This window comes from Salmo salar, chromosome 18 (genome assembly GCF_965601325.2).
Source record: "Salmo salar chromosome 18, fSalSal1, whole genome shotgun sequence".
In the NCBI taxonomy this organism is placed as follows: Eukaryota; Metazoa; Chordata; class Actinopteri; order Salmoniformes; family Salmonidae; genus Salmo; species Salmo salar.
In genome coordinates this window covers 20195745-20211198 of record NC_138308.1, presented here as the reverse complement: position 1 = coordinate 20211198, position 15454 = coordinate 20195745, and the positions used below count along the sequence as shown (strand labels likewise).

The window sequence follows — 15454 nt, the reverse complement described above, 5'->3', positions numbered from 1 at the left end:
GAAAAACAAGGAGAGAAAGAGACTCTCTCCAATGTGTCAGCATGAGAGAGTGTGAATGACATGCCAGTGTGCAGAGCGTCACACAGAGGTGTCAGCGGGTGCCAGGCCCCGGGGCCAAACTCAGAGTGACGTTGACGAGACATGGCAGAGGAGTGCAAACCATGCTGTGTGCCACAGGGGAGAATGTTACCGTGCCAACACACACACGCACTCTCTCTCTCAATTTTCAATTCAAGGGGCTTTATCTCTCTCTCTCTCTCTCATTCTCTCTTTTTCTCTCTCTGTAGCCTTATTGCATAAGATAACGTGTTGAGTGAACATGTATATGAGTATATGATTCAGGTCATAGGTCACTGGTAAGGTCTCTCGACACAAATTCGTATATTGCAGTACATGAGTCTGAAAGCCCTATGTACAGTTAGCACTGCGTGAAACATTAAAAACCACTGTGGGTTATCATAAGAACCACACTCATAAGCATTGCATGGACATTCATAAATGTTGCATACATACAGAAGTGAATATGTTACGACATAATCTTTCTGTGCCTGGTGTTGTTGACACAAGCCGACACCTGCACTTTGTTCAATATTTATGTATTAGGCAGTGTTTGTGAAGGTGATAATTCTACATAGTTTATGACTATGTTAGATCAGTGTTAAATAAGCCTAAAGGGGCTTTATATCAAAGTAGAACTGATTTATTCAACGCCTTGGTTCAGGAAGTGTTTTATTATCCTGCACCAGCTTAACCTGAGACTGACTGATTGACTGGATATTTGGGTTTTAAAAATATGGATGGATATACATTGTACATTCAGATCCATAAGACAACACATTCAGACTGACGTGGCTTCAGTAAATTACACATGGAAAGTTAGTATCTCCTCGCTGTGGTTTTGCCATTTACTTGCTTTTTGTTGTTGTATTTGACTGCATTGGGACTTTAAGAAGGGACCTTTGAATCCACGCTCCATACTGTACCTTCTATTAAGAGGATGTGACTTATTATATTAGGCAGCCACAGCACAGTAAATTCAGTCACGCTGCAAGATTTGCATAGGGAATAAGCCTAATCCTTTAACCTGCACCTTTCATTTTCAAAATTTCATTAGTGTATTTTTACACACCAATCCACTGGCTGAATACTAATTAGGTGCTATTATCAAATGCCAAGGGCAGACTCACAGGTGTTGAGTTGTGTCTCAATGTGACTCCTAACAACCACATCAGTGAGCTGTATTTGTTAGCCTCCTTTACAGGCTACGGTTGAAAGTTGAAGCCAATTCAATGTTATTCATTCTGGAAATAATGATCATATGAATACAATCATGCCCACGTTATATTAAAAATGTGACTTCATGAAAACATGGATTTGACAATAACTTGACCCCAACCCTTGGCGAACAAAATGAATCCACACTCTTAACCTGTTATGGCTAGGGGGCAGTATTTTCACGGCTGGATAAAAAACGTACCCGATTTAATCTGGTTACTACTCCTGCCCAGTAACTAGAATATGCATATAATTATTGGCTTTGGATAGAAAACACTCCAAAGTTTCTAAAACTGTTTGAATGGTGTCTGTGAGTATAACAGAACTCATATGGCAGGCAAAAACCTGAGAAGATTTCATGCAGGAAGTGGCCTGTCTGACAAGGTGTCGTTCTTCTTGTCTCTGTTTATTGAAGAGTGAGGATCTTAGCTGTCCCGTGACACTTCCTACGGCTGCCATAGGCTCTCAGAAGGCGGCAAAACGCTGAATCGTGGCTTTGCAGGCTGAAAAAAAGTAGCGCGTTTGGGTAGTGGCTGGTTACAGTACTGTGAGACTCAGGCTCGTGCCCGCGTCGACCGTAAGCTTTGTTTTCTTTCCTCTGTTTAGCTAAATGGACATTCCCGGTCGGAATATTATCGCTTTTTTACGAGAAAAATGGCATAAAAATGGATTTTAAACAGCGGTTGACATGCTTCGAAGTACGGTAATGGAATATTTAGATTTTTTTTGTCACGAATTGCGCCATGCGCGCGACCCTGATTTACCATTTCGGATAGTGTCTGGGACGCACGAACAAAATGCCGCTATTCGGATATAACGATGGATTATTTTGGACCAAACCAACATTTGTTATTGAAGTAGCAGTCCTGGGAGTGCATTCTGACGAAGACAACGAAAGGTAATCAAACTTTTATAATAGTAAATCTGATATTGGTGAGTGCTAAACTTGCCGGGTGTCTAAATAGCTAGCCCGTGATGGCTGGGCTATGTACTTAGAATATTGCAAAATGTGCTTTCACCAAAAAGCTATTTTAAAATCGGACATATCGAGTGCATAGAGGAGTTCTGTATCTATAATTCTTAAAATAATTGTTATGCTTTTTGTGAACGTTTATCGTGAGTAATTTAGTAAATTGTTAGCAAATTCCCCGGAAGTTTTAATTAATAATTTTGCACGGCCAATTTTTCCGTTTTTTATTTGTTAAAAAAGTTTGAAATATCCAATAAATTTCGTTCCACTTCATAATTGTCTCCCACTTGTTGTTGATTCTTCACAAAAAATTACAGTTTTATATCTTTATGTTTGAAGCCTGAAATGTGGCAAAAGGTCGAAAAGTTCAAGGGGGCCGAATACTTTCGCAAGGCACTGTAGCTGTGGTTTGGGTTTATGTGACATTATATGCTAGCTTGAAAAATGGCTGTCTGATTATTTCTGGCTTGGTACTCTGCTGACATAATATAATGTTTTGCTTTCGCTGTAAAGCCTTTTTGAAATCGGACAGTGTGGTTAGATAAAGGAGAGTCTTGTCTTTAAAATGCTGTGAAATAGTCATATGTTTGAAAAATTGAAGTTTTTGTATTTTTGAGGAATTTGTAATTCGCGCCACGCCTATCATTGGATATTGGAGCAGGTGTTCCGCTAGCGGAACGTCTAGATGTAAGAGGTTAAATCATTTTTCCCAAATTGCTGTTTACACCAACCCTGCCAGATACTGTATACTAAACCAGTAAAAGTTGAAGCTAAAATACAAAGTGCATCACTATTAAAATGATGCAATACTATTACAGACCCCTGTGTTGCAGCATGCTTCAGGGGCTGAATAGAGAACTTTCTAAATGAAAGGTAATACTTAGACACGCACTGTAGGCAGAGATGGAGATGAATGGGGATGGAGACATCGAGGGGAGCCGATTCCTAAAACATTTAGGGTTTTAAGTAGAGTTCGGCCGATTAATCGGCATGTCGGTAATCGGCCTATTTGGACGCCGATTATGGCCGATTAAATTGCAATCCACGAGGAAAGTGCAGCGTCAAAAGGACGTTGTGGCTGCAAGAGCCAAGGTAAGTTGCAAGCTAGCATTAAACTTATCTTATAAAAAACAATCGATCTTCAAATAATCACTAGTTAACTACACATGGTTGATGATATTACTAGGTTAACTACAGTTGAAGTTGGAAGTTTACATACACCTTGTAACTGAGTCAGGTTTGTAGGCCTTCTTGCTCGCACACGCTTTTTCAGTTCTGCCAACACATTTTCTATAGGATTGAGGTCAGGGCTTTGTGATGGCCACTCCAATACCTTGACTTTGTTGTCCTTAAGCCATTTTGCCACAACTTTGGAAGTATTGTGGCGTACAGCAGGTCAGCCACCAGGGGGAGACTCGTCGAGGCCTGGTGACAGACGGAGTATACATCACGAGGCGATGGCTCCATCTGCTGGACGTGCCAGGTATCGACGAGCTCCAGGACTAATTGGGGCTGATTGGGGATTGGTGAGTAATCAAGGGCTGATTGCTCACCAGCTGTACAAGTCCCATAAAGCTGCCAGAAGGGCAGGACACATGGGAGAGACTGGGGGAGGAAAGGACTCCCGTATAGTTGGGGACGGTACCAGAGGGAGTTCAGTTTTTGATCCCCACAGGATACAGCAAGAGCCCAGAAGATGGTATCCCAGAGAGGGTCTCTTGGGGGAGACCCATTCTTTTCTTTTGGACTTTATTTTAATAAACACCTTTGAAACTGAGCTAATCCTACTCTGTCTGATCTGTGTAAACGTTTTGACCCAACCGCCTGGTCTGCCACAGTATGCTTGAGGTCATTGTCCATTTGGTTGACCCATTTGCGACCAAGCTTTAACTTCCTGACTGATGTCTTGAGATGTTGCTTCAATATATCCACATAATTTTCCCTCCTCATGATGCCATGTATTTTGTGAAGTGCACCAGTCCCTCCTGCAGCAAAGCACCTCCACAACATGATGCTGCCACCCCCGTGCTTCACGGTTGGGATGGTGTTCTTCGGCTTGCAAGCATCCCCCTTTCCCCCTTTTCCTCCAAACATAACGATGGTCATTACGGCTAAACTGTTGTATTTTTGTTTCATCAGACCAGAGGACATTTCTCCAAAAAGTTCAATCTTTGTCCCCATGTGCAGTTGCAAACCGTAGTCTGGCTTTTTATGGCGGTTTTGGAGCAGTGGCTTCTTCCTTGCTGAGCGGCCTTTCAGGTCATGTCGATATAGGAATTGTTTTGCTGTGTGTATAGATACTTTTGTACCTGTTTCCTCCAGCATCTTCACAAGGTCCTTTGCTGCTGTTCTGGGACTGATTTGCACTTTTTGCACCAAAGTACTTTCATCTCTAGGAGACAGAATGCGTCTCCTTCCTGAGCGCTATGGCGGCTGCGTGGTCCCATGGTGTTTATACTTGCGTAATGTTGTTTGAACTGATGAACGTGGTAACTTCAGGTGAGGTCCTGTCTGATTTTTGTTGTTGTTGATTTTCCCATGTCAAGCAGAGGCACTGAGTTTGAAGGTAGGCCTTGAAATACATCCACAGGTACACCTCCAATTGACTCAAATGATGTCAATTAGCCTAACAGAAGCTTCTAAAGCCATCACATAATTTTCTGGAATTTCCCAAGCTGTTTAAAGGCACAGTCAACTTAGTGTATGTAAACTTCTGACCCACTGGAATTGTGATACAGTGAATTATAAGTGAAATATGTCTGTAAACAATTGTTGGAAAAATTACTTGTGTCATGCACAAAGTAGATGTCCTAACCTACTTGCCAAAACTATAGTTTGTTAAAGAAAAAATTTGTGGAGTGGTTGAAAAACAAGTTTTAATGACTCCAACTTAAGTGTATGTAAACTTCCGACTTCAACTGTAGCTTATCCTGCGTTGCATATAATCAATGCGGTGCCTGTTAATTTATCATCGACTCACAGCCTACTTCAACTTCGCCAAACGGGTGATGATTTAACCAAAGCGCATTTGCGAAAATAGCACAATCGTTGCACAAATGTACCTAACCATAAACAATTTTTCCAACAATTGTTTACAGACATATTTCACTGCCTTTCTTAAAATCAATACACAGAAGTATATTTTTTAAACCTGCATATTTAAAATAAATGCATGTTAGCAGGCAATATTAACTAGGGAAATTGTGTCACTTCTCTTGTGTTCAGTGCAAGCAGAGTCAGGGTATATGCAACAGTTTGGGCTGCCTGGCTCGTTGCGAACTGTGTTTCTTCCTAACAAAGACCGTAATTAATGTGCCAGAATTTTACAGAATTATGACAACATTTGAAGGTTGTGCAATGTAACAGCAATATTTAGACTTAGGGCTGCCACCAGGTAGATAAAATACAGAACGGTTCTGTATTTCACTGAAAGAATAAACGTTTTGTTTTCGAAATGATAGTTTCCGGATTTGATCATATTAATGACCAAAGGCTCGTATTTCTGTGTTTATTATGTTATGATTAAGTCTATGATTTGATAGAGCAGTTTGACTGAGCGGTGGTAGGCAGCAGCAGGCTCGTAAGCATTCATTCAAACAGCAGTTTACTGCATTTCGCAGCAGCTCTTAGCAATGCTTGAAGCACAGCGTGTCACACCCTGATCAGTTTCACCTGTCCTCGTTATTGTCTCCACCCCCTCCAAGTGTCGCTTGTTTTCCCCAGTGTATTTATCCCTGTCTCTCTGTGCCAGTTCGTCTTGTATGTTCCAAGTCAACCAGCGTTTTTTCCCATACTTCTGCCTTTGCTATTCTCTTTTTATAAGTTCTCCTGGTTTTGACCTTTGCCTGTTCTGGACTCTGTACCCGCCTGCCTGACCATGCTGCCTGCCTTGACCACAAGCCTTTCTGCCACTCTGTACCTCCTGGACTCTGATCTGGTTTTGACCTTTTGCCTGTCCACGACTATTCTCTTGCCTACTCCTTTTGGATTATTAAACCTTGTAAGACTCCAACCATCTACCTCCGGTTTCTGCATCTGGGTCTCGCCTTGTGTCATGATACAGCGGTGTTTATGACTTCAAGCCTATCAACTCCCGAGATTAGGCTGGCAATACTAAAGTGCCTATAAGACCATCCAATAGTCAAAGGTATATGAAATACAAATGGTATAATGAGAAATAGTCGACACGTCATGATTTCTATAATAACTACAACCTAAAACTTCTTAACTGGGAATATTGAAGAATTAGGAATATTGAACCACCAGCTTTCATATGTTCTCATGTTCTGAGCAAGGAACTTAAAAGTTCGTTTTTTTGCATGTCACATATTGCACTTTTACTTTCTTCTCCAACACTGTGTTTTTGCATTATTTAAACCAAATTGAACATGTTCCATTATTTATTTGAGACTAAATAGATTATATTTATGTGTTATATTAAGTTAAAATAAAAGTGTTCATTGTTCATTCAGTATTATTGTAATTGTCATTATGACAAATATATACATAAAAATCGGCATCAGATTTTTTTGGTCCTCCAATAATCGGTATCGGCGGTGAAAAATCATAATCGGTCAACCTCAAGTTTTAAGATCCAATTGTTTTTTGAAAAATGGTGCACTGAGAGACGTAGTATTATACAGCAATATTCCATTACGTAGGAAGTCAAGTCAACTCCTTTGTGAAAAGCAACAGGATTGGTTTTATTTTCCCCCAGTTTGTCTGAATCATAATGGCAGAGCGGACTAAAGGCCGGGAAAGATGCTGTGTTGTTGTTGCTTGTCAGCTGAAGAATATCGAAAGGCATTTGTATATAAAAGAGGGATGTACGTGAGCACGTGTGTGTGTGTGTGTGTGTGTGTATATATATATTTGCGCTTGTGCTTGTGTGTGTGTGTACATGAGTGTGCCGTGCTTGCTGTGCACGCTGCATGCTGATAAGTGTCAGTCTTGCTCTGGCTCTTTGAAGCGTAACGTCACAACACAGTTGAGTACTGGAGCAGGTCACCAAGAGTCAGCCTCCACACTCTCAATGGTGTCGAGAACATGACCTACTACAAACACAGTCCCAAACAACACACTGGGTGACTGACATGCTGTGCGTGTGCGTGTGTGTGGTAGAGTGCAGGCTTCATGCGGCATATATGTGTGTATTTATATTTAGCAGTAATTTGCAACAACTAGAGGTCGGCCGATTCTGATTTTTGAACTCCGATACCGATACCGATTATTGGCGGGCCAAAAAAGACGCTGCCGATTAATCGGCCGATTTTTGTATAAATATTTGTAATAATGACAATTACAACTATAATGAATGAACACTTTTATTTTAACTGAATATAATACATCAATCAAATCAATTTAGTCTCAAATAAATAATGAAACATGTTCAATTTGGTTTCAATAATGCAAAAACAAAGTGTTGGAGAAGAAAGTAAAAGTGCAATATTTGCCATGTAAAAAAGCTAACGTTTAAGTTCCTTGCTCAGAACATGAGAACATATGAAAGCTGGTGATTCCTTTTAACATGAGTCTTCAATATTCCCAGGTAAGAAGTTTTAGGTTGTAGTTATTATAGGAATTATAGGACTATTTCTCTCAATACCATTTGTATTTCATATACCTTTGACTATTGGATGTTCTTATTGCCACTATAGTATTGCCAGCCTAATCTCGGGAGTTGATAGGCTTGAAGTCATAAACAGCACAATGCTTGAAGCACAGCGAAGAGCTGCTGGCAAATGCAGGAAAGTGCTGTTTGAATGAATGCTTACGAGCCTGCTGCTGCCTACCACCGCTCAGTCAAACTGCTCTATCAAATCATAGACTTAATTATAATATAATAACACACAGAAATACGAGCCTTAGGTCATTAATATGATAAAATCCGGATACTATAATTTCGAAAACAAAAAGTTTATTCTTTCAGTGAATTATGGAACCGTTCTGTATTTTATCTAACCGGTGGCATCCCTAAGTCTAAATATTGCTGTTACATTGCACAACCTTCAATGTTGTGTCATGATTATGTACAATTCTGGCAAATTAATTACGGTCTTTGTTAGGAAGAAATGGTCTTCACACAGTTCGCAACGAGCCAGGCAGCCCAAACTGCTGCATATACCTTGACTTTGCTTGCACAGAACGCAAGAGAAGTGACACAATTTCCCTAGTTAAAATAAATTAATGTTAGCAGGCAATATTAATTAAATATTCAGGTTTAAAAATATATACTTGTGTATTGATTTTAATAAAGGCATTGATGTTTATGGTTAGGTACACATTGGTGCAACGACAGTGTTTTTTTCGCAAATGCGCTTGATAAATCATCACCTGTTTGGCGAAGTAGGCTGTGATTCAATGATAAATTAACAGGCACCGCATCGATTATATGCAACGCAGAACAAGCTAGATAAATTAGTAATATCATCAACCATGTGTAGTTAACTAGTGATTTTGTTAAGATTGATTGTTTTTAATAAGATAAGTTTAATGCTAGCTAGCAACTTACCTTGGCTCCTTGCTGCACTCGCGTAACAGGTAGTCAGTCTGCCACGCAGTCTCCTCGTGGAGTGCAATGTATTTGGCCATAATCGGTGTCCAAAAATTCAGATTACCGATTGTTATGAAAACTTGAAATCGGCCCTAATTAATCGGCCATTCCAATTAATCGGTCAACCTCTAGCAACGAGAATGGAGGGCAAGTTTGGCCACTACAAATGATACGAATAACAGTTCCCCTATTACCACAATTAGAAAAAGAGCTGGTGAGGTTTTGTAAAGTGAGACAGACTGAATGGCATTAATTCTGGTGCGTGAATTCTCAAAAGACCAAAAATACCTTAATGCCACACATTTCCTGGTACAATTTTCTCATTTATAGAAATAATGTGTGGGCTTTATTAGAGGCCTCACAGGACCACTGATTAAAACGTCACCATCTTACATTTAAACACAATATTAACACAATTATTAGAATCTTTTGTGTTCACACTAGGGGCGGCAGGTAGCCTAGTGGCTAGAGCGTTGGGCCAGTAACCAAAAGGTTGCTAGATTGAATCCCCAAGCTGACAAGGTAAAAATCTGTCGTTCTGCCCCTGAACAAGGCAGTTAACCCACTGTTCCAAGGCCGGCATTGTAAATAAGAATTTGTTCTTAACGGACTTGCCTAGTTAAAAATAAAAAAATAACCACAATGTGTGCATTTGTAAAGTATTCAGACCCCTTGACTTTCTCCACATTTTATTACGTTACAGACTCATTATAAAATGGATGAAATTGGTTTTTTTCCCTCACCAGCCTACACAAAAACACCTCATAATGACAAAGCAAAAAAAGGTTTTTAGAAATTTTAGCAAAATTATGAATACAATAAAAAACTGAAATATGACATTTACATAAGTATTAAGACCCTTTACTCAGTACTTTCTTGAAGCACCTTTGGCAGCGATTACAGCCTTGAGTCATCTTGGGTATGACGCTACAACCTTGGCACACCTGTATTTGGGGAGTTTCTCCCATTCTTCTCTGCAGATCCTCTCAAGCTCTGTCAGGTTGGATGGGGAGCATCGCTGTACAGCTATTTTCAGGTATCTACAGAGATGTTCGATCAGGTTCAAGTCTGGGCTCTGACTGGGCCACTCAAGGATATTCAGACTTGTCCCGAAGCCACTCCTGCGTTGTCTTAGCTGTGTGCTTAGAGTTGATCTCCTGTTGGAAGGTGAACCATCACCCCGGTCTGAGGTCCTGAGCACTCTGGAGCAGGTTTTCATCAAGGATCTCTCTAATTTCCTCTGTTAATCTTTCCCTCAATCCTGACTAGTCTCCCAGTCCCTGCCACTGAAAAACATCCCCACAGCATGATGCTGCCACCACCATGTTTCCCCGTAGGGATGGTGCTAGATTTCCTCCAGACATGACACTTGGCATTCAGGCCAAAGAGTTCAATCTTGTTTCTCATGGTCTGAGAGTCCTTTAGATGCCTTTCAGCAAACTCCAAGCGGGCTGTCAGGTGCCTTTACCTGAGGAGTGGCTTCCGTCTGGCCACTCTACCATAAACGCCTGATTGGTGGAGTGCTGCTGAGATGGTTGTCCTTCAGGAAGGTTCTCCCATCTCCACAGAAGAACTCTGGAGCTCGGTCAGAGTGACCATCGGGTTGTTGGTCACCTCCCTCACCTTCTCCCCCATTTGCTCAGTTTGGCCAGGCGGCAAGCTCTAGGAAGAGTCTTGGTGGTTCCAAACTTCTTCCATTTAAGAATGATGGAGGCTACTGTCTTCTTGGGGCCTTCAATGCTGCAGACATTTTTTGGTACCATTCCCCAGATTTGTGCCTCGGCACAATCCTGTCTCGGCGCTCTAAGGACAATTCCTTCGAGCTCATGGCTTGGTTTTTGCTCGGACATGCACTGTCAACTGTGGGACCTTATATAGACAGGTGTGTTCCTTTCCAAATCATATCCAATCAATTAAATTTACCACAAGTGGCCTCCAATCAAGTTGTAGAAAAACTATGATTAATGGAAACAGGATACACCTGATCTTAAGTTCGAGTTTCATAGCAAAGTGTCTGAATACGTATGTAAATAAGGTGTTAATGTTTTTTATTTGTAATACATTTGCAAACTTTTCTAAAAACCTGTTTTTTCCTTGTCATTATGGGGTATTGTGTGTAGATTGATGAGGAATTTTAATATAATCCATTTTAAAATAAGGCTTTAATGTAACAAAATGTGGAAAAAGGAAAGGGGTCCGAATACTTTCCGAATGCACTGTACGTCTTTTGAACGTCATGTGAATAAGAAAATGTAATATCTCTGTCATTTTTGAAGTGATGTCACCCTCATTCCTTGACTTTTCCAAAAGAATGCTATTTAATACACTGAAATAGTTTGACATTTGATTTCACAAAATAACACCTCCTTCACCTGACAGTTGCAAGTAGTAAATGAAGAGACTGATGAACAGCACAGCATGTGTACAGGGAACAGAGCACATGCTTTTACATTTTTTTATTTAGAACATTTTCCAAATCCTCCTAGAGAGGTTCCTCCAGGTCAGATGTTTTGATTTCTATACATTATCAGAAAGAGCATATTCTAAGCTTTTTAGCACACTTACATTGCCAAAAATGTGTTCTGTCTCAAAATATCACTTTTTGGTAGAACAACCGCTGTTCCACACATTCCACACGTGAGCACTCGTGACACTCAGCAACAGTTTGGGTAACATTTTATTTTGAAAGTCCATCTGTAGATATTCAGTAGAATTTCAACAATCTATCTACTAAGCCTAACCCTAGCCCTAACCGTAACCCTTATTTTAACAATAAACTTAACCCTTACCATTATTCTAAACCTAACCCTAACTGTAACCTTAGCAAGCAGTTACTTATCAACAGATAGTTTGTTGATAGTATGACCATCTGTAGGGCATCTATCCAAATAAAGTGAGATCAAATTTTGTTTAAGGAAAATATCCTTTCTATTTTATTCTATTATATTCCATTACCTATATTCTAACTATAATATAAAAACTCAGCAAAAAAAGAAACGTCCTCTCACTGTCAACTGCGTTTATTTTCAGCAAACTTAACATGTGTAAATATTTGTGTGAACATAACAAGATTCAACAACTGAGACACAAACTGAACAAGTTCCACAGACATGTGACTAACAAAAATGGAATACGGTGTCCCTGAACAAAGAGGGGCTCAAAATCAAAAGTAACAGTCAGTATCTGGTGTGGCCACCAGCTGCATTAAGTACTACAGTGCATCTCCTCCTCATGGACTGCACCAGATTTGCTAGTTCTTGCTGTGAGATGATACCCCACTCTCGGTGTAACGCTCATTCCTTTGACAATAAACGCGAATCTGACCATCACCCCTGGTGAGACAAAACCGCAAATCATCAGTGAAGAGCACTTTTTGCCAGTCCTGTCTGGTCCAGCGACGATGTTTTCGGTGATGTCCGGTAAGGATCTGCCTTACAACAGGCCTACAAGCCCTCAGTCCAGCCTCTCTCAGCCTATTGCGGAGTCTGAGCACTGATGGAGGGATTGTGCGTTCCTGGTGTAACTTCGGCAGTTGTTGTTGCCATCCTGTACCTGTCCCACAGGTGTGATGTTCGGATGTACTGATCCTGTGCAGGTGTTGTTACACGTCGTCTGCCACTGTGAGGACGATCAGCTGTCCGTCCCGTCTCCCTGTAGCGCTGTCTTAGGCGTCTCACAGTACGGACATTGCAATTTATTGCCCTGTGAAGTGCACCAGTCCCTTCTGCAGCAAAGCACCCCCACAAAATGATGCTGCCACCCCCGTGCTTCACGGTTGGGATGGTGTTCTTCGGCTTGCAAGCATCCCCCTTTTTCCTCCAAACATAATGATGGTCATTATGGCCAAACTGTTCTATTTTTGTTTCATCAGACCAGAGGACATTTCTCCAAACAGTACGATATTTGTCCCCATGTGCAGTTGCAAACTGTAGTCTGGCTTTTTATGGCGGTTTTGGAGCAGTGGCTTCTTCCTTGCTGAGCGGCCTTTTAGGTTATGTCGATATAGGCCTCGTTTTACTGTGGATAAAATTAATTTTTTACCTGTTTCCTCCAGCATCTTCACAAGGTCCTTTGGTGTTGTTCTGGGATTGATTTGCACTTTTCTCACCAAAGTACGTTCATCTCTAGGAGACAGAACGTGTTCAGTTGACTCAAATGATGTCAACTATCCTAACAGAAGCTTCTAAAGCCATGACATAATTTTCTGGAATTTTACAAGCTGTTTAAAGGCACAGTCAACTTAGTGTATGTAAACTTCTGACCCACTGGAATTACTAAGAACAGACTAGTAACATATTTCAACTCAAAATATGCTATTCTGTTCTTTTGAAATACATTTTCTTAGTACCATAATGTTTCTTAAACAACTATTAATGGCCTTTGTGTAATGGTGTATATTAAATCGATTTAATAGACTGTGAAAATAGATGCCCCAAGAGCGGCTATTGGTACTCGTTGAGGCCCAGCTATTCGTTGAGGCCCAGAATACAATTTTTCGGTCTTCTATTTTAATCAATTGCAATTAGTCTCGATATTTGCCCTATGTACGTCTGAGTGAACACTTTTCCACATCTCCTCCTTCTGACCTACTGAGAAAAGTGCAGTGTCAGTGCAGGCCTAGTCCAAAGCAAAGCTAGCAGATATTAGCACAGAATGGTGTTTATTTTGCTGACTGACAAGCTTGGTAAGCCGATTTAACAGTCAAGGCTGTCCAAACAAATGACTCAGAAATCCACCAAAGAACATGAGCCTATTGCCCTCTTCTCAAAGTATTGTGCAAGGCAAGTGTCAGCATGCAGACGACAGCATTTTGTATCCCATCATATGGATTATGTTTCACTGTCTCATTTAACACACATGGGGAGGCCTCTCTGTCATATGGAGGGATACTGTGGCCAGCTATGACTTGGTTGTTTGTCCTAACCTGGCCGTGGTGCCTTGTAGATAGACAAATGCCATCCTCCATGGCTGATGACAGGACTATCTAGCATGCATGCATGCCTGCACAGACATTCACACAAATTCATAAACTTGCATGACTTGTTGGGGATCAAAAAATGATTCCCATTCAAAATCCAAATTTCCCTGATCCCACTTGTGACCGATGTAAGCAGGCTCCTGCTACTTTATTACACATGTTTTGGACATGCCCGAAATTGACAGATTTCTGGATGTCAGAGAGTCCTACAGAACATTCTGCCTTTATTGCATTATTCGGATTTGCACCACTGGAGGCCCCTCTTTATGGGGCGGCAGGTAGCCTTTTGGTTAGAGCATTGGGCCAGTAACCCAAAGGTTGCTAGATTGAATCCCTGAGCTGACAAGGTAAAAATCTGTCGTTCTTCCCCTGAACAAGACAGTTAACCCACTGTTCCTAGGCTGTCATTGTAAATAAGAATTTGTTTTTAACTGACTTGCCTGGTTAAAAAAAAAAACTGTTCTATGGAGTGGCACCACTGGAGGCCCCTCTAAACAGTTCTATGGGCAACATACTGACATTTACTACTCTTCTAGCTAGACGTCTTCTACTATTTAAGTGGAAGGATCAGTTTCCTCCTACTTTTAACCACTGGATAATGGAAGTTATGCAACATCTCAAGCTAGGGAAAACATGCTCCGTTAGGGGATCTGCAATTACATTTTATAATATCTGGCAACCTTTCCTATCCTTTGTAGAAGACATGGACCCAGCTAATTTCACAACTCCATAAACCAACCCAAATTATAATTTGAATCATAATTGTTTTACTTTTTGTTTAATAATATCTTAATTTTGTTTTGGAAGGGGGGGGGGGGGGGGGGGGTTTGATTTGGTAGGGGATCTGGGTGTGTTCTGCCCTCTACCTGTTATGTCTGTTATCGGTATAATCATAAAAAATGACATATAAATAAAACTAACCCCCTACACCTAATACAGAACTAGTCAAAAGTTTGGACAAACCTACTCATTCAAGTTTTTCTTTATTTTTACTATTTTCTACATTGTAGAATAATAGTGAAGACAACAAAACTATGAAATAACACATATGGAATTATCTAGTAACCAAAAAAAGTGTTAAATTCTTGTTATAGACTCTTCAAAGTAGCCATCCTTTGCCTTGATGACAGCGTTGCACACTTTTGACATTCTCTCAACCAGCTTCACCTGGAATGCTTTTCCAACAGTCTTGAACGAGTTCCCACATATGCTGAGTACTTGTTGGCTGCTTTTCCTTCACTCTGTGGTCCAACTCATCCGAAACCATCACAATTGGGTTGAGGTTGGGGGATTGTGGAGGCCAGGTCATCTGATGCAGCACTCCATCACTCTCTTTCTTGATCAAATAGCCCTTACACAGCCTGGAGGTGTGCTGGGTCATTGTCCTGTTGAAAAACGAATGATAATCCCACTAAGTGCAAACCAGACGGGATGGTGTATCACTGCAGAATGCTGTGGTAGCCATGCTGGTGTGTGCCATGAATTTTTTTTAAATCAACAAAAGTGTCACCAGCAAAGCACCCCCACACCTCCTCCTCCATGCTTCAGTGTGGGAACCACACGTGGAGATCATCCGTTCACCTACTCTGTGTCTCACAAATGTGGACCCATCAGACCAAAGGACAGATTTCCACTGGTCTAATGTCCATTGCTCGTGTTTCTTGGCCAAGCAAGCCTC

General features: G+C 40.9%; 1 protein-coding gene across 1 annotated transcript in view; it reads right to left on the bottom strand.

The window, feature by feature from the left end:
• LOC106577001 (protocadherin-15) overlaps positions 1-15454 on the bottom strand; it is a 263912-nt gene that overhangs the window by 49128 nt on the left and 199330 nt on the right. The window lies entirely within an intron of this gene.